Source organism: Nomascus leucogenys, chromosome 16 (assembly GCF_006542625.1).
Source record: "Nomascus leucogenys isolate Asia chromosome 16, Asia_NLE_v1, whole genome shotgun sequence".
NCBI classification, from domain to species: Eukaryota; Metazoa; Chordata; class Mammalia; order Primates; family Hylobatidae; genus Nomascus; species Nomascus leucogenys.
This window is the reverse complement of record NC_044396.1, coordinates 46,199,762-46,224,530: the sequence shown is the minus strand read 5'-3', so window position 1 is coordinate 46,224,530 and position 24,769 is coordinate 46,199,762. Positions and strand designations below refer to the sequence as shown.

The following is a 24,769-nucleotide window of genomic DNA, read 5'->3' as shown; positions in this document are numbered from 1 at the left end:
CTAGAAGCTCACCAACATCTGTCAAATATATTTTTTACATTTTCTTTTAAGATGCAAGGTTTCATTCTGTTGCCCAGGCTGGAGTGCAGTGGTGGATCATAGCTCACTGCAGCCTCGAACTCCTGAGCACTGGCAATCCTTCCATCTGAGTCTCCTGAATAGCTGGGACTGCAGGTGCTTGCCTCTGTGCCTGACTAATTAAAAAAAAATGTGAAAATGGGGTTTTGCTATGTTATCTAGGCTAGTCTCTAACTCTTGACCTTGAGTGATTCTCCCAATCTTGGCCTCCTAAAGCACTGGGATTAGAGGCAAGAGCCACCACCATGCCTGACCCTTACTTTCTTGAGAAACCTCACATGTATGTGCAGTATCAAGTCAGCATGTGAATTTTGTTTCAGATTTAGCTTCTTGAAATACTACCAATTGCCATGTTCCTGCCTCCCTGCCCTCCCAGGTGTAGAGGTGGTGAGCAAACCAGCTGTGGCTGGCCAATGGGCAGGAGTTAGAAGGACTGATTCCTTTTGGGGGCCCCCAGTCTCCTCCCCTTTACTCATTAGCCTCCCACTTGGCAGGACATCATCCCTGCCTTTGATTGAGTGGCCTTTTCTCCACAATTACACTGCTTTCCCAAGGCACTTCTCACACTGGTTAGCCACTACCTTAGTTAGCCATTCCTTGTGGTTGGCAGTATCCAAATGACGTAAACAACGGGACACTTACAGTGATACATAGGCAAGCCTGAGAAGGCACTGCTGATTTTCTCACCAGCTTCACTTCCTCATCTGTAAAAGAAAGAAGACATTTCAACACTCTTCTCTACAGTAATGAAACAAACAACAACAAAAAGGTGAATGCTCTGTGTTGGCCTTCTGCACATGACAAGGCTTATTTATTTATTCAATACCATTCAACATCAGGAAATACAGTATCTGGGAAGAACACTGACTATTGCTTATATCAGTTTCTCAATGGTGCTCATGTCCTGGGCTTTTCACCAAGATAGCTGCAAAATAGTTCAGTCAGACAATGCTTCCTGGGGGTTTACTTTTGAGCTGTTTTCTTGAAAAATAGCAGACAATGTATTCGAAGCACAGTATTTCCTAAGCAGCTATTTTATAATATCCTATGGCATTTATCAGAAGGATGTAAACTGCATTTATGTAAAACTAATGACAGATTAAGGCGGACTCATTTAAATTTGTTCTGGAATATGTCACATGAACTGGCTATAGTTCCATGGAAAACAATGCAGTTCACACCAAGTTTTACAGTTAAAGTCCTCTGTGACCTGGCTTCAACCACTTTTCCAGATCTGTGTAGCCACTCTTCATATGTCCTAGAAATACCCAAAAATTCAATGTTCTATTACTTCCATGTTTCTCTGCCTTTGTTTTTGCCAACCACTAGCATTTTACATCTGACAATAATGAGTTTGTTTTTTGAGTGCTTCTTAATGTACCTTTGTTGTTTCATATACTAGATTGTACAGAAATCTAATATGATAAAGAGATAGAAATATTCATTTATTATCCTTTCCAGACAGTCTTATTGGGAGAGTGCATCTGATTAACTAAAAATATTTTCTCCTCTTCCGTCGCGGGATTTTGCCATGGCCCGGAGCCCCAAGAAGAACTTGAAGTGTGTTGCAGCGCCAAAGCATTGGATGCTCGACAAACTAACTGGTGTGTTTTACAAGTTGTGCAAAGTGAGGAAGATTACTGTGGGGACAAAGGGAATTCCACACCTGGTGACTCATGATGCTCGAACCATTCGCTACCCAGATCCTCTCATCAAGGTAAACAATACTGTGCAGATTGATTTAGGGACTGGCAAGATAACCAGCTTTATCAAATTTGACACAGGCAATGTATGTATGGTGATTGGTGGAGCTAACCTCGGTCGTGTTGGTGTGGTCACAAACAGGGAAAGACATCCTGGTTCTTGCAATGTGGTACATGTGAAGGATGCCAATGGCAACAGCTTTGCCACAAGGATTTCCAACATTTTTGTCATTGGCAATGGTAATAAACCTTGGATTTCCCTGCCCCGGGGAAAGGGCATCCGACTTACTATTGCTGAAGAGAGAGAAAAGAGGCTGGCTGCCAAACAGAGCAGTGGCTAAATTATAGTAGTGGCATATTTTTTTTCTTTGCACAAATAATGAATTCTAACAACAACAAAAAAATTTTCTCTCTTTTTTGTATACAGACATTCATCGCTCTCCCTGTAACGTCTTTTGAAATGATTTTTTTTATATGGGTATAGATAATGTATATATACATATACAAGATGTATAGATAATGCAGTCACATAGTTTAAATATCAAAAAAGATGAAAAGGAACACAATGCCGTTTCTCCTTCCCACCCCTATCTGTTTTGTTTTTTCTCTTCAATTTTATTCATTTTTCTTCATCTTTTCTGAGATATTTTGTGCATATAAAAGTCAACATTAATATTTCCTCCCCTCTCATGTTTTACACAAATGACACCACACTATGTGGACTATTCTGCAATTAAGTTTTTAACTGAACAATATATCCTGGATATTCTTTGCTACCAATCCACAATGAGATCCCTTGTTCTTTTTATTTTTTAATCTGACTAGCATCGTATCTTATGACTGTACTTTTATTTATCTAATCATTCACCTGTAGATTAACAGTTGAGTCCTTTTCAATCTTTTTCTTTTACAAACAACGCCACCATGAATAACCTTGTCTTACCACTATTTCCATGTGTTGAATGCATTCTGGGAAGAGGAATGGTAAAATTGAAGGTATATACTTTTGTAACTTGAGAGCTGTCAATTTTCTCTTCGTAGATATTATATCATAAACAATCCCATTCAGCTGTAGGGAAACAAATTTCCCCACAGCTTCAACCATTTTGTTGTGTTCAAATATGTGATATTTTGCTGGCCTGACAGGCGAAAATTGTTAAGGAATCTTTATACATTACAGTGATTCATTCTCTGTGTGTGTTCCATGTTTCAAATATATTTTCCCCTTTTGTCAGTTGTCTTTTAGATTCACTTAAGAGGTTTTTGCTCCACAAAAGCTTTTGTAAAATGACATATTTGATATCTTTAACATTAATAATTTGTTTATTATTACTTCAGGATTTTGTGTTATACTTCCAGTTTTGTCTCAATGTTCAGAATCGGCCTGGGTTTCCCTTCCCTGCACCTTAGTCTGGAAACTCCCTGCAGGCAGTAAGTTAAAACAATTATAAAGTATACCAAAGAGTATAATTGTTGAACCATAGATGTGCATATGTTCACCTTTGGCTGTCAAAAGTCTTCTCAAATTGCTGTACCAACTTACACTCTCACTGGAAGTACCTCAGAGCTGGGGCTGCCATATATCCTTGCCAACACTAGTTACGTCAGTCTTTAAGTTTATTTATTTGGTGGAAATTGACTTAAATTTACATTTTCCTGATATCTAATCATGTTCAAAAGAGGAAAAGATGGACTGTTCCTTAGTCCTGGTTCCGAACTCTAAACAAGCAATCTTAGTTTTTTTTTTTCTTTTTTCAACTTTTATTTTAGAATTAGGGGATGCATGTGTAGGTTTGTAATTAGGGTATATTTTGTGATGTTGAGGTTTGGAGTATGAATGAATTCATCACCTAGGTAGTAAACATAGTACACAATCGGTAGTTTTTTCAACCATTACCCTCTCTTGTATTGCACCATGCCTATTGTTCCCATTTATGACCACGTGCCTTCAATGTTTAGCTCCCACTTGTAAGTGATAACATGTAGTATTTGATTTTCTGCTTTTGTGTTAATCTACTTAGGATAATGTTTTCCAGCTGCATCCATGTTGCTGAAAAGGGCATGACTTCATTCTTTTTAATGGCTGTGTAGTATTCCATGCTTATACCTGAATATATGTATATACACACACACATATATTTTACTTTAAGTTCCAGGATATATGTGCAGAATGTGCAGGTCTGTTACATAGGAATACATGTGCCATGGTGGTTTGCTGCACCTATAAACCCATCATCTAGGTTTTAATCCCCGCATGCATTAGCTATTTGACCTAATGTTGTCCCTTTCTCCCCACAACAGGCCCCGGTGTGTGATGTTCCCTTCCCTGTGTTCATGTGTTCTCACTGTTCAACTCCCACTTATGAATGAGAGCATGTGGTGTTTGATTTTCTGTTCCTGTGTTAATTTGCTGAGAATGATGATTTCCAGCTTCATCCATGTCCCTGCAAAGGACATGATCTCATTTTTTTATGGCTGCATAGTATTCCATGGTATATATGTTCCACATTTTCTTTATCCTTTCTATCATTCAGGTTGGTTCCAAGTCTTTGCTATTGTAAATTGTGCTGCAATAAACATACATGTGCATATGTCTTTAAAGTAGAATGACTTGTAATACTTTGAGTATATACCCAGGAATGGGATTGCTGGGTCAAATGGCATTTCTGGTTCTAGATCATTGAGGAATCACCACGTTGTCTTCCACAATGGTTGAACTAATTTACAACCAGCATTAATTAGTCAGTCCCCAAACACTGAAGGATTCAGTAACTTTGCTTTATTGTCTTGGTCTGAAAGTCAGCCAACCAGCATGACCCTCTCTGTGGCATGGATTTGTATCTTCTGAAGGATACATTTTGATAAACAGAAGTTTCTTATGTTAATTTGCTCCTATCTGATACTTTTTTCAATTATGAAGAATGCTTTAGTGTACTGTGTAAAAGTTTTTTCTCTGCCACAAGGTTATGAAACATTTTTCCATGTCTTAGTTTAGAAACTTTATTTCTTTACTGTTCACATTTAGTTCTGCAGTCCCCCTGGAATTGAATTTTTTGTTTGGAGTGAGGTACGGGTTAGCTTAGTTTCTTATGTTATATATATCAATTTTACTATGGCTGTTTCCATAAAGCTATTTGTTGAAAAAAAGATTTTTTCCCTTTTTCACTACTGCTCTGTAGTGTCACTTTTGAAAAAAATCAAGTGTTGTAAGTATGAGTCTGTTTCTGGACTCCAACTTGGAATTTTCTCTGCAGGAAGATCTGTAAATATAAATTCAATTTTTTTGGATAGAAAGTTAAACAGGTTTTTTATTTCCTCTTGTGTTTGATTTGGTAAGTTGTGTTTTTACTAGAAATGCAGTTATTTTATTAAATTTTCTAATTATTGAGATAAACTTGTTCATTATGTTCTATTTTTTTCTGTATGACAAAAATTTCAGAAACATACAGAAGTTAAAAAAAAATTTACAGTGAACACCCGGATACACATCACCTAGATTCTACAATTTATATTTCAGAAACCTACAAAAGTCAAAAAATTTTACAGTGAACACCCAGATGCACACTACCTAGATTCTACAAGGTATATTTACTATAATTTGTTATTTATTTGTCCATCTATTCATTGTTTCATTCTTCAATTCATCTTTTTTAATGCTTTTTAAAGTAAGTTGCAAAAGTCAGTGCAATTTCTGACAAATACTTCAGAATGCATATTGTTAACTTGTGTTCAATATTTGTTTCTACTTTTTTCCTTTTGGGATAAAATTTACATACAATAAAATGCACATATCTTAGGTGTTCCATCTGGTGAGTTTCTAACTTTGCAAACCAAAGTATTATCAAGATACGCAACATTGTCATCATCCCAGAATGTCTTCTTATAGATCTTCTCAGTAAATCACCTTTCCAGTTTCCCTAGAGCCAATTCTTGTTTTGATTTTCTTCTTTTCCATAATTTTTCCTGTTCTAGCATTTTATGTATATGTAAGAATACAGTATGTTCTTTTTAAAGTTTTAATGTCTTTAAGATCTTTAGCTATGTTGCTTTTCTCATTCCAGATATCGACAATGTGTGCCTTCTTTCTTTTTCTCTTTTCTCTCTTTTTTTGTGGCAGGGATGGAGCAGGGGTGTAGTCTTGACAGAATGATGACAGTTTGGAAAGACATATATTGAAAAATATATGAAGTTAAACTTCATATTCAATGTATGAAGCATTTGAAAAGACATCAAAACGCTTTTCAAAAGTCTTTAATATGTGAAAAAATAAGTGTGAACTCATTTTCTATTTTGCTAATTTTTACTATTTACTGTTTCTTTCCTTCTACTTTCTTTATATTGAATTTGCTCCTCTTATACAAATGCATTGAAATGGACGCTTAAATATTTGATTTTCATGCTTTTTCTTTATCTAATCTATGCATCTTTGGCTATTAACTACCTTAGAGAGATGGGTTCACAAATTTTGATATGCTTCATTTTCATTAGCACTTGGTTGAATGCATTTTTTCTTTTCATTATGATTTATATATGGATTTGAACTCATGAGTTATATAGAAGGATATTGCTTATTTCTTCATAGGAGGGGAAGATATCTGTAGTCTTATGTTTTAAAAGTTAATTTCTAGCTTAATTCCACTGTGGTTACAGAAAATAGTGCACATAATTTCAATTCATTGACATTTGTTGACACTTCATTTATTAACCAGCATATATCAATTTTGACAAATTTATCTTATACACTTGAAAAAATGTATACTCTGCAATTGCTAGACTCAAATAGTATCTCATGTCTAAGTATAGATTTTACATCTTCCCTTTTTTTTTGTTTTTTGATGTACATCGGCTGTTTTTTGATGTATGTCAACACTTTTCATGATGTTTATTTCCATTTTATGTAATTCCTTAATTTTAGCTTCACATATTTTAAAGCTCTACTATTTGATGTACAAAAATTTATTATTATTTTATTTTCCCTACTCAATTAACCCTGTCTTTTGTGCTCTTTTTTGTTTTCAGTACGTCTACTATGATACACACTGGAATATATCAATTCTATTTATTCTACCTGGGTGCACAACATTTCTTGAGTCTGTGGTCTGATGTCTTTTATCTACTTGGGAGTAGTTTAAGGCATTTTGTCGTTAATCCTTTATTTCTGCATGATTGTCTTTCTACTTTCCTCCTACTACTTCTGTTACATATATGCTATACTTTTAAACTACATTTCATATGTATTTTAAACTTTTTTCTCTAACTTCCATTCTTTTTCCTCCCTATAACTCAGATTGGATATTTTCTTCTTATCTAATTTCCAGTTCAAGAATTCATTCTCTAGCTTTGTCTAATCTGCCAGCAAAATGATTCTTAATGGTTGTTTCATTTTTCAGTTTAATAATTTCCATTCAATAATTTTAAATTTCAGGTATTCTGCTAAACTTCTGCTTCTTGTCATCTAATATCATCAATATAACAACCAAAGTTAATTGTAAGATCCTGTCTCATCACTCCATCATCTAGGTCTCCATGTGTTCTGTTTCATTGTCTGAAGTTTTCCTTGGAATTTGGTCAGATAGTCTTATCTCCCGGTTTGTTAAATAATTCTTGATTGAGTACCTGCCATTATATTTGACGAATTAGAGAGAAAATTTGAGACTCTGAATATTATTATTTTCCCCTAGAGAGGATTTGTTTTTGCAGCTTATAGGCAGATAGATCAGAGGCCATTCATCTTTATCCAATCACAGCTTCAGTGTCTTTAAGGTGTGGTCTATATCTTTTTTATCCCTATTCCCAGTGTGTAACGCTTTGTTGGGGTGGGTTCAGCTAAAGTCCTGAGAGGGTCACCAATATTTTTTCTTCTAAGCAAGCTTTAAACTCTAAGATTCAATATTTGTACACTAAATCTGTAAGGCTGTCAGTAGCTCAGATTAGCTATTTCCCTCTCAATTGTCACTTTAACATTTTGTTATCTGCCTCCTCTCTATTCAGTCAGCAAATTTCTTAACAGAAAAAAATAATATCAGCCAACCTTTGAGTGATTCTCATTTTTTCTGGATCTTGACTACTCAAGTCCTTGCTGTCTTAAAAAGGTTTTATTTGTTTTCTTAACCTCTTTTTAAAGTTTTTCTGGTTCTCACAGTAGAATTGTTCTACAATCATTTAGTTCACCATTATTACAATATGCCTTTTAGATTCCTTAAGATACTAAATATTATTTCAATTACCTTACTTTTTTATAAGATTCCTGAATCCCCACTATTACAGATGAAGCAATTAGCATACGTATTCTTTCCATTTCCAACTCTCTCTCCTTAATTTTATTTTATTATTTTATAATGTCAAGGCATAAAATATCTATTGTATTTTGCCACTCAAATATTCTGGCTTTTCTTAGTGTTAGTTTTACTATCATATATGGCTAATGTGTACCCCAAGTCTTTCTGACAGTTTCCTTAACCATTAGTTGGCTGATGTTCTTCCTCTAGTAGTCTTTCTACTCATTTATTATTATTATTATTATTATTATTATTATTATTATTATTATTTTGAGACAGAGTCTCACTCTAATGCCCAGGCTGGGATGCAGTGGTGTGATTTTGGCTCACTGCAACCTCTCCCTCCCAGGTTCAAGTGATTCTCCTGCCTCAGTCTCCCCAGTAACTGGGATTATAGGCACATGGCACCACGCCCAGTTAATTTTTGTATTTTTAGTAGCGACAGGGTTTGACCACATTGGCCAGCCTGGTCTCAAACTCCTGACCTCAAGTGATCTACCCACTTCTGCCTCCCAAAGTGCTGGGATTACAGGTGTGAGCCACTGCTCTCGCCCATAGTAGTCATTTATTAAAGGTTTTTGGGAAAAGTATTTCCTGAGTACTTGAATGCCCAAAACTGTTTGTCTACTGTAGCCTCTAGACTTGAAATAAAGTTGGCCTTTTATGAAATTATTACTACTTTCTATTTCTCTTTAACTCTTTCCTCATTTAGGAAAAAAGAAGTGCAGCTTGCTGCCAGTGCTCATTTAAACTTATATAAATGCACTCTTTGAGGTTGAAGCAAATTTGACTGTTTCTCAATGTGGAAATTAAATATTAAAACTGTTCTTGGAATTATTTCTAAACAGAGCTAACATCACTACCATCTGAATCATCAGAATGGTTTATTTTGGAAAAATCAGATTCCTCAAATGAATCTTTGGCCAACAACTATTGGAGAATGATGTTAACATCATGAGTAGGAATGCTACCATCTTCTAGGATTTGACATTTTCAGCGATCAAGAATTACTATATTTTGTAAAAGGAAATACCACTACTAAAACCAGAATACTTTAAATAGAATTATGTCTTTTGTTTCCAAAGTTGAAATACTGGAGTGAAGTGAAAATAGTAATAAAAATGAGATATTTTGTGGCAAAGTTATCTCGGGGTAAATGCTGCAGCTGCAAGTGCCACGGGCAAGTATTCTAGGGGCATATGGGAAAAGTATTAAAGTATCTTGCAGATGTTTCTTTATGTTCTAGATAACTTTCTCTGACAGGTTATGCCAGTTCATTTTGCAGAGTAAAGTTTTCTTTTATATCAGGAAAGTTTTCTTAAATTATATCTTAAGCATTTTTTCTATTCCATTATTTTGTGTTATTTTTCTCCTGGGAGTATAATGTAACATATATTGTATGGCATCTGCTTTTCATTGTCATATGTACACATTCATAGAAGTTTTTTGTTTTATTCACTTCTCTTTTTTCTATTCTCTATGCCCATTTTATGTTTCCTGCTGTGTTTATTCATCTGTTTTCTCCTACTTTTACTTCATTTATTTAAAGGTGTTATATTTTCTACTTCCTTACTGAGCTCTGCAAGTTCACACTTTATCAATTCTTGCCTTCTCACCATTTTCCCCTTAAGTTCTTGCATTTCTAGCTCATGGTCTCTTGTTATAGAGATCATTCTGCCATTAAGTTATATTATTTTAAACTGAAGGCAAAATATTTGTCCACATTTTTATTGTTCCATGGAAAACTTTTGCTTATGAGTACTCCTCACCTTTTTTTTTTTTTTTTTTTTGAGATGGAATCTTGCTCTGTCACCAGGCTGGAGTACAGTGGTGCCTTCTCAGCTCACTGCAACCTCTGCCTCCCGGGTTCAAGTGATTCTCTTACCTCAGCCTCCCAAGTAGCTGAGACTACAGGCGTGCATCACCACACCCAGCTAACTTTGTATCTTTAGTAGAAACAGGGTTTCACCATGTTGGTCAGGATGATCTTGATCTCTTGACCTTGTGATCCACCTGCCTTGGCTCCAAAAAGTGCTGGGATTACAGGCGTGAGCCACCACGACTGGCCATATTCCTCACCTTTTAAGAAATCTTGCTACTCATTCTTTCTGCCTTATAGTGTCTTTGTATGCTTGCTGAATAGTTCTTTTTATGACTTACGATTGAATGAATTCGGTTTTCTTTGACAAGCCATTTGCAAAAGTTTCCTATGTGCATGGAGGGTCCATGCATAATGCATCTTCTCAGATACCAAAGTCTTACAGTTACTAAAAATCAGGCTTGTGTGATTAACTAGGGAGTCCTGTCTTCTCTGCTCGTCTGACCCAAACTAGATCTAGGAGTACTATCTGCCGTCATGTAGGAGGCCCTATTTCTATGATGCTGTTGCGGAAAAGAGCTTTGGCTCTGCCCTTCAAAACTCACCTTCAGTGAGTATATATTTGGTGGCAAGTTCTCTGATGTGGTGTTTCTCAATCATTGTGAGATCTTTCATTGGTTTCTATCAAGCTCCTTGTCTATGGGGCTATGCATAAACTTGGCTACTTTTAGTTGTCTTTAACACATGTTTTTGAGCCTTGTTTCTATTTCACTGAAAATAAAGCTTGTGCTTTGGTGTTTTATTTTCGTTACTTTTGAGAAGTTTTAAAAATGAAAGGAGAAATGTCAAGTACCTGGGTTGTACCTTGTACTGGGCATTTACTCATTTGCAGAAAGTGATTAGCATTAGATGTGCATACGCAGAAGTTTATTCACTCAGGTGAGTAAACTCAACTTACTAAGGTGAAGGGCAAGTGTCCATGCAATAGAGAGAGAACATTGGAGACTCAAGGAAGGAAAAGTCAGGAGGGAATGAGGAGGGAATGGGGAGGACATAACTGCTGAAAGCCAAGAAGAAAGACTGAGGCGAAAATGCCTACGAAGGCATGGATGTATGTGTCTGTTGGGGATTATGGGGTGCTGTGCCCTGTACATTACAATCCAACTCTTCTGTCTCCCTGTGAAGTCATCAGTGAAGTATGCCTTCTCTCTTGTTCTAAGTGGAATTAATTTTATTTTGGAGAATGAAAAAGAAATCCTGCTCCAAAGTTGTTATCTGGTGATGATACAGACTGTTTGTGGCACACAATCATATCTGGTTTACAATGTAGTCCAGGAATTTTAGCTGGTTGGTCAGGAACTTTGGCTCATTGAACATGAGAAGTAAATCTCTAGAGATATATATGAAAGATAAAAGTTGTAGATATCTAGGAAGAGATGGAAACAGAATAGATGTTAATCATTAGAAATATTTTTCAAATCCGCCTCTTCTCTGGCATGGGCACAGCAATGTGAAGCCAGAGTGGGCAGCTGGGAACACACACACAGATTATAAATACTTGGGACTGGCCAGGAGAGAGAGAGAGAAATGAGGAGAGAGAGAGAATGAGAGAGAGAGAGAAAGAGAGAGAGAGAAAGATTACTTCTGCTAGGATGGGTCAGAGAGGATTTCATGCTCAATGCTAAAATCTGTACACATTGCATGCAGGAGATCCCTGGGATCACCTTGACCGGGGAAGATGTGCCTTCATAGATCTGGGGTACGTGGTGGATGAGAGTATGAACTACATCCCAGGGAAAGTGGAAAGACTAAAAACCATCTTGAAGACTCACATGCCAACTGAAACAAGGAATAACGTTGATTCTCAGTGTAATCTACTTAATATTTTTGTTGTTAAGTATTTTATATATTTAAATTTTAATTATAGCTTTTTGATATTTTGGGTATTAATAGGAGCGGTCCTGGGGGAAATGCTATGAACCTGCTTACCTAAAAAATTGAATTTTAAAATGTAAGAATTGAACTGCAAGAATAAAGACCCTTTTTGTTGATGTTTCACAGAAAACTGAGGGAGGAATGTTTGTTCTGAACCCTCACTTCAGAATCACAGGTGGTAATGAAAAGACACACTGTCCATTTTGCAATAATAGCTTTCAGTACATTATGTAATTCATGAAGGTTATATAACAAACCCAGTGTGGGAGTCTAATGATAAGTTATCACAAAGTAATAACAAAATGATAAAAGTGTGTGTGTGCATATGTGTTCAGTGCTAGATCTTGTGAGAATGTGGGAAGTATAACTTTTAGAGGTGATGGATCAATTTCCTTATAACTTGGAGATTAATCCATATGAGGTTTGGAACAGAAGGTGGGGGCATTGTGGAGGCATTCTTAAATATCTTAAAATGATTTTTCTCTGGTGCAGAAGGAAGGATCAGGCTAACAAATTGCAATGTAAGACAATTGCGTAAACACTTAAAATAAAAATATATAAAATTAAAGCCCATATGGCATTAAGGAATGAAATGCCTTCAGTCACCCCTGGCAACCACATGCCAATCTGAATACCTATGAATCTGCAGTTCCAGTGTGAAGACCACCATGAGGACACTGTGATTCCTCAAATAATGAAGAGTGACTGGCTTAGAAGTTGAATTGCAATTGAAATTGGTCACTAAGCAGAGTGATTTACATGATCAGAATCACTTCTCCATTCAAGTTTAGTATACACATAATTTAAGCATCTAGAAAGTCATTTGGATTTTAACCTGAGATCACCAATTTAAGACAAATGACACCAGCCTGGACAACATGGTGAAACCTCATCTCTACTAAAGATACAAAAAATTAGCCGGGCATGGTGATGCATGCCTGTAATCCCAGCTACTAGCGAGGCTGAGGCAGGAGAATTGCTTGAACCCAGGAGGCGGAGGTTGCAGTGAGCCAAGATTGTGCCATTGCACTCCAGCCTGGGCGACAGGGAGAGACTCCGTCTCAAAAACAAAAAACAAAAAACACAAAAACAAAAACAAAAAACAAATGACAGATCAGTGAAATGTTACTTTCTCAGAGATCATTCTATACATGACCTCCTAGTTATATTGTGACTTATTACCTGAGTGCTTTTGTTTATCTTTAACTGCAGGGTAATAATACTTAGTATCATTTATTTTAAAAACCTTTTCTGGTTTTTGGACTGGCAATACTCTAATATATTTAGGGTACTCACTCCAGAGCCTAAAGGTGGGTTCACACCAATTTATAGGGTGAATAGGCTGGGACAGTAGTTTGAAATTTTGTAAATTCTGTGAACTCTTGAAGAAAAAAGTGGTACAAATAGAAGGTACATATATTGTAATATGTGTGTAATATTGATATACACCCATCACACACATACACACTCATATAGAGTCACCTGGTGGTATCCACAGGCGATTGGTTCTGGGATAGCTCCTTCCTTAAATATCAAAATCCGTGGATGCTCAAGTCCTGGAATGTGAAATGGTGTAGTATTTGCATCAAATCTATGCACATCCTTCTGTACGCTTTAAATCATCTCTGGATTCCTTGTGATACCTAACACAGTGCCCACACATCGCTTCAGTTGCCTGGATTCAACATAGTATTCTGTGGGTGGCAAATTCAAATTTTGGTTTTTGGAACTTTGTGGAATATTTTTTCCCAATTATTTTACGGCCACAGTTGGTTGAATCTATGGATACAGAACTCATAAATACAGAGGGCTGACTGTATATGTACACACACACACATAAATAATATACATATATGCCTATATTATATATAGGTAATTATAATTCATATATAAGTATTATATATAGTGTGTGTGTTTGCACATATATATGTATCTATACACACATATTTTTATAGATATTATAAGACTTACTAGATTTTGGTCAATTTCACTGACTGGTACCAAATCATTTTAAGCATCATTGCTTTGCAATTTTAAGTAAATTATCCCTAGCTTGGGGTAAGAGCAGCATTAAAATTACAGCATCAAAGTATAATTTCTTTGACTGTGTTCTGACCCACAGAGATGATTTGCAGCCTCAAAGTTCCTTCTATATAAAGTCTGTGTTACAGTCCTTGTTATTATCTTGGTGTGTACTCTGGCCCCTCTCAGTATCCTCCCTCTTATAGAGGTAATGCTCAGAGGCTGCTCATGTGTGCCTACAGTGCAGTCCTCAAACCGTGCTCCTGTTCCAAAGGTCTGCCTTTCTCTCTGCCAATGCCCAGAATCTAGCCCTCCTGATCTGGACACACAGCTGTCATTCCCCTCTCTGGCACTTCTTTGGTTCAATGACCTGCCCCCCTTGCCCCCTGGCAGTTGATCTCTGTTGCTTCTCGTCTGGTCCAGGTGTGGCTGAGGCTGGAATGTGCTCATCATGTGTGATCTTCCTTCATCCTCTTCTCTCTACCTCCAGCTCTTCCCCAATTCCCAACCTATGAGGCTACTCTGCTTTATTGCTGTTCTCTTTTCTCTTTCTTTCTTGCTCTTTATTCCTATCTTCCAAGGCCTGTTCTTCTGCTTCTACATTTCAAAGTCAAGAAACTAGACCGGAAAAGACAGAAGTCTCCTTAGAAAGCAAAGGGGGAAGAGAAGTTAAGGGTGCAGATAAAATTTTTTCAGTGAAAATGTTGATGGGAAGGATGAAGCAGAGAACATTCACACGCAAATACATTTTGACTGCAGCACACAAACATTTGTGAATATGAAATCCTTTCTCTTTAGTGTGTAAACATATTCTAGATTCCTACATGTCTACATTTTAAGTTAATGTTTAAATTTGAGCCTTCCTAATAAGGAATAAAGTGAAAAAAAACAGTATTTCTTTAACTGTAATACACACAAGAATCACCTAGGGATCCCGTTGAAACAAAAATACAGATTCGGATTGAATAGGTCAGACGTGAGGCCTGACATTCTGCCTTTCTGACAGTCTCCCTAGGGCGCTTATGTTACGAGCTCAAGTCCACACTTGCAGTAGCAAGGATATATAGAGTTTGGGGATCTGAGATACTTCATAACTTCTAATTTGAGAGATATTTTAAATTGAGGTTTTAAAAATTGTATTACCAATTGAACAGCACTTTCTTAGTTCAAACGTTGAAAAAGTCCATTGAGTTTCATCCCTCAGAATGTCTACTGCATTATAATAATGAGTTCTTGATTAGAAGAGGTGGACAAAATTTTGAACTATAATTTTATGAAAGACAGAGAGAACACATTCACCTCTATGGTTGTCTTATCGACAGATCTTCTACAAGCAACAAAATAAAACAAGCAAAAGGCAGATAGTGTAATGTCACATGTCACAGTCCCATCGAGGAGGGGGGAGAAAGCTTTTGTATGACACCCAGATGATGAGCACTAGTAGGCATGGTTGGGCCTAGGATGAGGACAGCATGGGAGCAAAGAGAAGCCATGCTTGGAGCCAGGTCAACGTGATACATGAGAAGACAGGAACAGAGTCTTGGCATCAGTGTCAGGAAATCCAAGTTAAGTGAAAGACTGAGGCAGAAGAGAGATAAGCTGCATGGGAGTTAAACTTGTCTTGAGAGATCCTTGCCAGATAAGCACACAAGAGTTGAGGACCCCATCTTGGCATTTAGAAGTCTTCCTCAGATGAGATTCTAACCGTAATATTAGGACTCAAACTGGGCAAAAGGAAGACAATACACAGAGGGTGGGGCTAGTGCCCTGAGGTCTAGAATAGGCAGATGAGAGAAAATGAGAAACTGTTGTGGTGGAATAGAATCTTGCTGTTTTCTGCTTCAAGAACCCACAGATATATCCGTAGAAACCCAGGTTCAGAAGGTGCTGTTCACTCTATGTAATTGTATGGTTTTGAGCAATTTTCTTAGTATTGATTTCTATTTTCATTGTGCTATGGTCCAAGGGTGTGGTTGGTATGATTTTGTGGGGCTTTTTTTTTTTAATTTTGAGAATTGTTTTATGGCCAATTGTGTGGCTGATTTAAAGTATATGCCATGTGCAGATTTCAAGAATGTATATTCTGTTGCTGGGGTAGAGAGTTCTGTAGATGTTTGTTAGGTCCATTGAGTCAAGTGTGGAGTTCACATCCTGAATATCTTCGTTAGTTTTCTGCCTCAATGATCTGTCTAATATTGTCAGTGGGAGGTTGAAGTCTCTCACTATTATGGTATGGTTATCTAAGTCTCTTCATATGTCTCTAAGAACTTGCTTTAGGAATCTGAGTGCTCCTGTGTTGAGTGCATATATATTTAGAATAGTTATGTCTCCTTGTTGAAGTAAACCCATTATCACTATGTAGTGCCCTTCTTTGTCTTTTTCTGATTATTGCTTGTTTAAAGTCTGTTTTGTCTGAAATTAGAATAGCAACCCCTGCTTGTTTTGTTTTCTGTTTGCTTGGTAGATTTTTCTCCGTCCTTTTACTTTGAGCATATGGGTGTTATTGCATGTGAGATGGGTCTTTTGAAGATAGTATACAGTTGGGTCTTGCTTCTTTATCTAACTTGCCACTGCATGTCTTTTAATTGGGGCATTTAGCCCATTTACATACAAGGTTAATGTTGATATGTGTGGATTTGATCCTGTCGTTTTGTTAGCTGATAATTCGGCAAACCTGTTGGTGTGGTTTCTTTATAGTGGCAATGGTCTATATACTTAAGTGTGTTTTCGTAGTGGCCAGTAGCGGTCTTTCATTTCCATATTTGGCAATCCCTTCAAGACCTCTTCTAAGTCAGGTTTGGTGGTAATGAATTCTCTTAACATTTGCTTGTCTCAAAAGGATCCTATTTCTCCTTCACTTATAAGCTTAGTTCGGTGGGATGTAAAATTCCTGGTTGGAATTTCTTTTATTTAAGAATTCGGAATATAGGCCCCCAATCTGTTCTGGCTTGTAGGGTTTCTGCTGAAAGGTCCACTTTTAGTCTGATATAATTTCTTTTACAGACAACCTGCTCCTTCTGTCTAGCTGCCTTTAATATGTTTCTCTTCCAGATTTGCCTTGGGCTCTCTGATGATAATGTGTCTTGGGAATTATCTTTTTGTGTCGTGTATTGTGTAAGGTGTTCTCTGCATTTCCTAAATTTGAATGTTGGCCTCCCCAGCTACGTTGTGAGAATTTTAATGGAAAATATCCCAAAATTTGTTTTCCATGTTGCTTCCTCTCTTTCCCTCTCTTTTAGCAACTCCAATGAGTCATAGATTTGGTCTCTTCGCCTAATTCTATACATCTTGGGGTTTTGTTCATTCTTCATTGTTTTTTCTTTATTTTTGTCTGACTTAGTTATTTTGGAGACCTGGTCTTTGAGTTCTGAGACTTTTCCTCAGCTTGGTCAATTCTGCTGTTAATACTTGTGATTATATTGTGAAATTCTTGAAGTGAGTTTTTTTAGTTCTGTCAGATCAGTTTGGTTCTTTCTTAAAATGGCCATTTTGTCTTTCATCTCCTGTATCATTTTATTTTATTCCTTAAAATCCGTGGATTGGGTTTCAACTTCTCTTGAATCTTCAGGATCTTTGTTCCTATCCATGCTGTGATGAGCCATCTCAGCCCAGTTAAGAACCCTTGCTGAGGAACTAGCGCAGTCGTTTGAAGGAAAGAAGACATTCTAGCTTTTTGAGTTTCCAGAGTTCTTATGCTGGTTCTTTCTCATCTGTGTTGGCTGATGTTCCCTCAATCTTTGAAGCTGCTGTCCTTTGGATGTTTTTGTTTTTGCTTGTTTTTGTTTTTTTGCTTTTATCTTCTTTGATGTCCTTGAGTTTTGATTGTAAGGTAGGTTCAGTTGACTAGTGTGGCTTCTGGAAGATTTCAGGAGGCCAAGGCTCAGTTTAGTACTCCTAGGCTGCATGCTATAACTCAGGGATGCTAATATTGGGCTCCCAGCTTTGTTTTCTGGCCCCTCAAGGACAGGAGCCTACTGCACTGGAGGGTCCAAGGTGTTCCCTGACTATCGCCACAACACTCCAGTCGGTGGTGCCTACTAAAGCACTTCATTGGATTGGTGGCTGTGATCTCTGCTAATTTGCTTATGCCAGCAACAGTGGCAGCATGGTGGGGTGCATGCTTCTTTTCCGTGGTGGGGCACTGGCAGATGTGTGACTTCCGGCTTCTGTGCCACCTTTACACAAGTGGTGGTGGTCTTGTGGTCCAGGATGCATGGCCACTGGCCTCTGTGCATGCATTTGCACTGGCAGTGGTGTCAGCATAGTGGTGAAGTGTTAGTGGGTGCAGCCTACAGGCATACATTTGTGTCCATGGTGGTGGTGGGATGGGACAGGGAGTGAGGCCACTGGTGTCCATGCATGCATTTGCACTGGGGGCAGTAATGATACAAGGTGGAGGGACAAGTACTATTTTAGAAATCACTAAAAAACTAAAAATTATTATTTGCGGGCCATTATTGATAAATGTAGAACTGAATACTAGGTTCTTAGACTAGACTTTTTCTGTTAGAAATAGGTATAATAAGTTATAAGCACCTCAGTTTGTCAGTCTTTTAGGTGATATTTTAAACATATTTTCCCACAGAAACTGTCAAAAAGACAAAGGGCAAAAATATGCAGCATGATGATTCAGTGAAACATATTGTCCACTCCTGTCTCAAATTTGGAGTTCCCATTATCCTATAAGTTTGGAAGGCCATTATGTTAATCATTCTTTCAGTATGTGTGCTTTTTGTTGCTCTGAGATGTAGTCCATTTCTAGAAAGTATTTGTATGTCTGCTTCCAACACTGTGAAGTACTATCAGGGTTTCAATTAAGACAGGTAATAAAATGTATTAAGCATTTTAAAATCAAACAGTCTATGCCAGATACTACTCTGTCTTGCAAATATGAACTTATTTGATCCTCACAACAGTCTTGTGTCATAGGTGCTATTATTATCTGTCTTTTCATAGATGATAGAACCACGGTATGAAGCCACCAGTCTCCCTTGCAGAGCTGGGATTCGACCCCAGGAAGTCTGGATCCAGATTTCCTTCTCTTACCTGCTAGTCTGTGCTGCCTTGGTTCCATATTGAAGATGGAAGCTTTTCAACATTTAGTAGCTCTGTCCTCTGAGTTTATTTTTTAACCTTGGGTGCATGGAATTGAGTTAACCATATGATAGATCTTTGTCATATGTTTCTGCAAGCACTTCTTTTGTTTGATTATATTTTGATTTTCTCCACGCTTATATATTTAAGGTGCCTCTCTCCAATCCATCTTCTATATATTTATGTAGATTCATGTAGGTGTATCCACAAAAACAGTCAGGATATTTGTGTGTGTGTTTAAATTACATAAATTGTGCTGTGCCATGGACCTATTCCTGCTTTTCACTCCCTTTCTTTTCTATTTCAAAAGCTTCTGATTCAGCCATGTTGCTTTAAGTAAAACAATAAGTTCATTGTTTCTGACTCTTGCAGAATATGCTATTGACAGTATATATTACACTAATTATCTTTTTCTCCACCGATGAATACCTATGTTCTTCCAACTCCTTGCTACCATTACTGATGCTACAGATATTAGTCTATATGTTTCATGGTAGATTTGGATAAGAATCTCTCTAGACTAGACCTAGGGATGGAATTGTTAGATTATATTCATACTTAATTTCTGTAAGTATTTTTAGATTTCTCTTTTGCTGAGCTATACCAATTTATACTTTCACCTTCAATTCCTAAATATTTTCTTTCAACACATCCTACCCAGCCCTTGCTATTATTCAAATCTCTAAATTTTGCCAATATGATAGCTACAAAGGCTAATATATTTATAATAAGATGCTAAACTCGCTAAGAATCAGAGACAGACTCTGACTTCCCACATTCCTATCATTATTTTCCCAAGAGAACTGCTGCTGAGGTGGTTGTGGGCAGCACTTCAAGTGCATGAGGGCAGGGAAGAGGGCAGAGAGCTCTTCTCACCTCCATACACCTCTGAGGTTCTGGAGGCCCAGAACAAAGCAATCACGATGGATCCTGTAATGTGGTAGATGCTCTGAGGAAAGAAACTCAATGTAGTTTTCAAAAGCCTTAAACTAAGAAAATGTTGTAGCCTTGAACAGAGCCATAAATAAATTTTTTTAAACTCATTTTGAAATATCTCTCAAATTAGAAATTATTTCAGATATTTAAAAATAATTTAAATATTTTTCTTGTCTTCTTATTGTTCAATGGTGTTTAGATGTTTTTACCTTTTATATTCAGGTATTTTATGAATTTGAAGTTCCTTTTAGAATGATTTCTGAGATAGGAATCAACTTTGATACTGTATATCAGCCAGTGTTGCCAACACTATATTTTTAATAATCCATACTTTCCCGAGTGATTCATGATGACACACCTACCGTATACCAAGTTCTGAGTCTGTTTCTGGGATCACTATCTTTTTCCATTGTTTTACATGTTCCTATGCTTGAACTAACCTTGTTACTCTTATTTCTGAAAAAGTATCTTAATTATTTGTGAAAATTTATGATTTCATGTATTTTTTAGAATCAATAGAAAAGTTCACTGCAGAGTTCCACTGTGATATTTACTCTAATTGATTTAATCCCATTAAATAATTTATGGGGAATTGACAACTTTTAGAGTTTCAAGTATCTTATCCATGAAACATGTATATACTCCATTAGTTTAGATTTTCTGTTATGTTCTTCAGCAGAGTTCGAAAGCTTTTCTTAATAAAGATCCAGTTGACTATTACTGGTTGTAGAGAAATACTGTTGATCTGCATACAGCCCCCATGATGATTTCTTTTTTTTTGAGACAGAGTCTTGCTCTGTCATGTAGGCTGGACTGCAGTGGTGCGATCTCGGCTCACTGCGACCTCCGCCTCCCGGCTTCAAGTGATTCTCCTGCCTCAGCCTCCCAAGCAGCTGGGATTACAGGCATGTGCCACCACGCCCGGCTAAATTTTTGTATTTTTTTTGCAGAGATGGGGTTCACCATGTTAGCCAGGATGGTCTCGATCTCCTGACCTCGTGATCCACCTGCCTCGGCCTCCCAAAGTGCTGGGATTACAGGGGTGAGCCACTGTGCCTGGCCGATGATCTTTATTCTATTATTATTCTTTCTAATCTTTATTCTGCCTATATTTTTATATATCTTTTATCTTTGGCCACCAGTTATACTGAAACTTATTAAAAATGCTTCTATGGTTTCTTCACTAAAAATGAGGTTTTGGTGTGGTTTTTAGTTCTCGGATTCTGAGTTTAAGAGGTTTTGGCCTAAATAGGTTTGCATTTTGAGTGTTTTTTCTATATTTATTAGGATTACCATGTGGTTTTCCTCCTTTAAAAGCCTTTTTGTTGTAGTTAAATCATTCTTGAACTCCTGGGATAAGATATAAGTTAGCATGATGTATTTATTTTCATAAATGATGAGTTTGTGTAGTCTATTATTTAAATGTTTGCATTTATGTGCAATTTTTTTCTTATACTATTCTTACACAGTTTGGGCATCAAGATTATGAGAGTGTCATAAAATGAGTTTGGCAGGTTTCTCTTTTTCCATTTTATGGAATGACTATAAGATAAAGGTGAGTTGTTCCTGGAAAGTTTGGTCCAACTTAGATGAAAAAAACCATCTAGTTTTAGCAGTTAGTTTGAGAATGGGAGAGGGAGTAGGAGTATGGTAGATAGCTTTTTGATCTGCATTTATGGTTACTGGTTCATTTATTTCCTTAACCATTTTAAGATGTCTATAACATATATAAACACCCCCCTTTCATGATTATTTTGTTTTTATATATCTTCTCTTATTCTTTTCTTGAGAACAGACAGAAGTGTATCTAAATTATTAGTCTTTTTAAAAGAATCCCATTTGCGTTATGTTAATTATATCTATTGTTGTATTTTTGTTCTCTGTTTCAGTTTTGGACTTTTTTTTTTTCTCTTCCTTGTTTTGCTTTATTTAGTTGCTCCTTGTCTGGCTAGTTTTGTTCCTGCCATTCTTTCTTGTTTTCTAAGTTAAGCTATAAATTTCCATTCAAGTAATTCTCTATTTCTTCACATATAGATGTACAGTGATTTTATTATCATTCAGAGATAAATATTTTTAAAATTTTCATTGTAATGCTTCATTAATTCAGTGTTTATTCTAATTTTTAATTATAGGATTTTTATGTGTTTTTAAATTTCAGGCACATAGTAAGTTTTTTAGCTTATCATTATTAATGATTTATATTATTTCTGGATTATCAGAAGACATGGTTATTTGCTATTAATTCTTTTTAATTTACTGAGTTTTCTTTGTAGGTTAGTACATACTCAGTTTTTGTGATTGTTTTCTTTGCATCCAAAAAAGAATATATAGTCTCTGTTTATAGGATGTAAAATGTTCTCTTTATCTATTAATTCAAGTACATTAACTTGTTCCCTTCTGTGTCTTTTAAAATTATTTTGACTATTGGCCAATTACTTTTCAAGAGGAATTTATTAAAAATCCCATCTTTTGTAAATACATTAACTGTTCCCTTGTAACCCTATTAATTGTTGAAACTATATTCCAGTAAGTGCATATAGTCTTAAGGTCATAAACTCTGATAGATTGTCCTTTTACTAACATTTAACAGTCTTGTTTATCTTTACTGATTTTTTTAAGCTTTAAATCTTATTTTGTCTTATGTTAAATTTCTTTCACTGGATATGTTTGGGTTCGTATTTTATGGGTATATGCTTTTCTCCCCTGTTGTTTTTAAACTGCTTCTGGCTTTTTGTTTAAATTTGTTTCTATTAAATAATATCTTGATATTTTTCATTTGTATTCAGTCTGAGTCTTTGTGTTTGTGAATTTAAGTGTTTTTTGGTAATAGCTGTCATTTAAAAACAATTTCTATTTTATTTTATATTTTCATTTAAAACATAGCATCTCTTCTAGTTTTTAACTTTCAATTGAATCTATAACGTTTTATTTTTTTTAACATTTTATTATTATGGCAATTACCTCACTGCCACATTGTTTGTTTTTCTTGACATGTTCAAACGCTTCTCAATAATTATGCCTTCCTCTCAACTAAGACAAATTCTTGATAGTATCTTTCTCCTAGTCTCTCCCACATTCATGTTAAAGTATTTTTAGCATTTTATGTACACATGTTTTGATCATTGCCTATTTGAACAATAATGAAAGTCTTAAATTTCTAGTCATTTTATATTTTGTTTCACATTTCTTCTTCTTCTTTCTGAAGAACTTTGCCAAGAGTGCTCTCAGAGAATCTTTGTATGATTAACTGTGTGAGGCTGAGTATGTATAATATCTTTATTTTATCTTCACATTTAGATAATAGCTTAGTTCTTTGCCTTGAATCCTTTGAAACTATTACAATCTTGTTTTCTTCCAGTTAGTGAAATCTGATGTTCCTTTGAAGTGACCTCTTAGTCCCCCCAAGAAACTTTTAGAATTATCTATGTCACTGATTTTCTAAATATTACCCTAATGTGTCTAGTAGCTGATGTTTCTTATTGATCCTGTTCAAGTCTGGGACATTTTAAGTGTACATTTCTTAGATATCTGAACCCTACTTGTTAATGCTTTTCTTCTGGAGTTCCCATTAGATACCTATCAATGTGTCCTCTCCTCTCCTCCCATCTTCTGATGTTTCCCTCATGTTTTAAGTCACTTAATCTTTCCCTGTTGCCTGCCCTGAGAGTTCCTCCACTGTACCCTCCAGGGCAGTAAAATATTATTTTTTCCTGTACATTCTGCTGCTCAATGCATCATTTGCATTATTTACTTCAACAGTTACATTTTCACACTTAATATCCCCAGTTGAATGCCATGTGACTTTGTGCACTTGCCTCTTTTTCTAGTGTCCTTTCTTACATCACTGAAGACATTATTTATGTTTACTTGAAACTCCTATTATATCTGGTATATTCATTCTGTAACTCCTGCTAGATTGTTTAGTTTCTTGCCCTTTACAGTGCTAATGCTTCTCAAATGTTGTCATTTGTTTCCCTTGGAGTTTTATTCCTCTTGGAATTCTTTGTTACTCCTGGCTCACAATATGGGTCTGGGAGAAGGAAAACACTCTAAAGTCGCAGCTTGTTCTCTTCCATAGGAGGTTTAGCTTTGGTGCCTTAGGACATTGGAGCCTCTGGTCTTGCAATCAGAGCCCCACAAATACTCATTTTCTTCCCTCCCGCTATGGGGAGGTTCTGCTCCAGACAAACCTCACTAGCTCTCCCATGTGCCCCTCTTCGCCATGATGCTATTCTCTGAGACTCTTTTAATCCACAACGTGTGTATAGAGAGATGGAGAGAGTAGAGGATTCCCAGAGGTGGCCAGACCTCATGCATCTCTTGCTTTTGTAGTTTTGTCCTGGGCCAGCTCCAGTGCCTCCTCAACCGTTTCTCATGAGTGTTCTGTGATGTTCAGAATACTTAACCTCCTCACTTCTGTGGCTTTTCCAGGGTGGGTTCAGGGGAAGAAGCCAGTAGCGTGTGCAAGCTTACCATCTTTTTTGAAACCAGAAATCCTTACTGACAGTAGGAGGAAATTCCTGAGATAACATCTATTATTTATTTATGTTTGAGAATAATGAAAGCAGGACTTTAGCACTAGTGAAATCAGGAGACACAGGTGCAATTTTCAGCACTACATCCTATTGTGTCTGTGTCTCTGTACCTTTAACTTCTCTAAGTTTCAGTTTGGTCATTTGCAAGTTGGGAGAAGAAAATTGACGCATTGTTTTATTCATCAGATACTGTGTATCAGGCACTAATATAAGGCCGGGACTACTTCATAAGACTTCTTGGAGAAGCAAAGGAGATAATAAGTCAAACAGCTAGGAAGATCGAAGTACACCATACTGAAGAGGGAAAACTGCATCAAGCTTAAGGACTTCTGCTCTCGAGTGAGAAAGATGTGGGTTCAAATCTTGATT

At 36.5% G+C, this 24,769-nt stretch overlaps 1 pseudogene across 1 annotated transcript; it reads left to right on the top strand.

Annotated features, from left to right (window-relative positions):
* Positions 1-1,602: 1,602 nt before the first annotated feature.
* On the top strand, positions 1,603-2,169 carry LOC100603129 (annotated as a pseudogene). Its single transcript, XR_001116290.2, has one exon. The product of XR_001116290.2 is annotated as a 40S ribosomal protein S4, Y pseudogene (transcript).
* Positions 2,170-24,769: the final 22,600 nt, after the last annotated feature.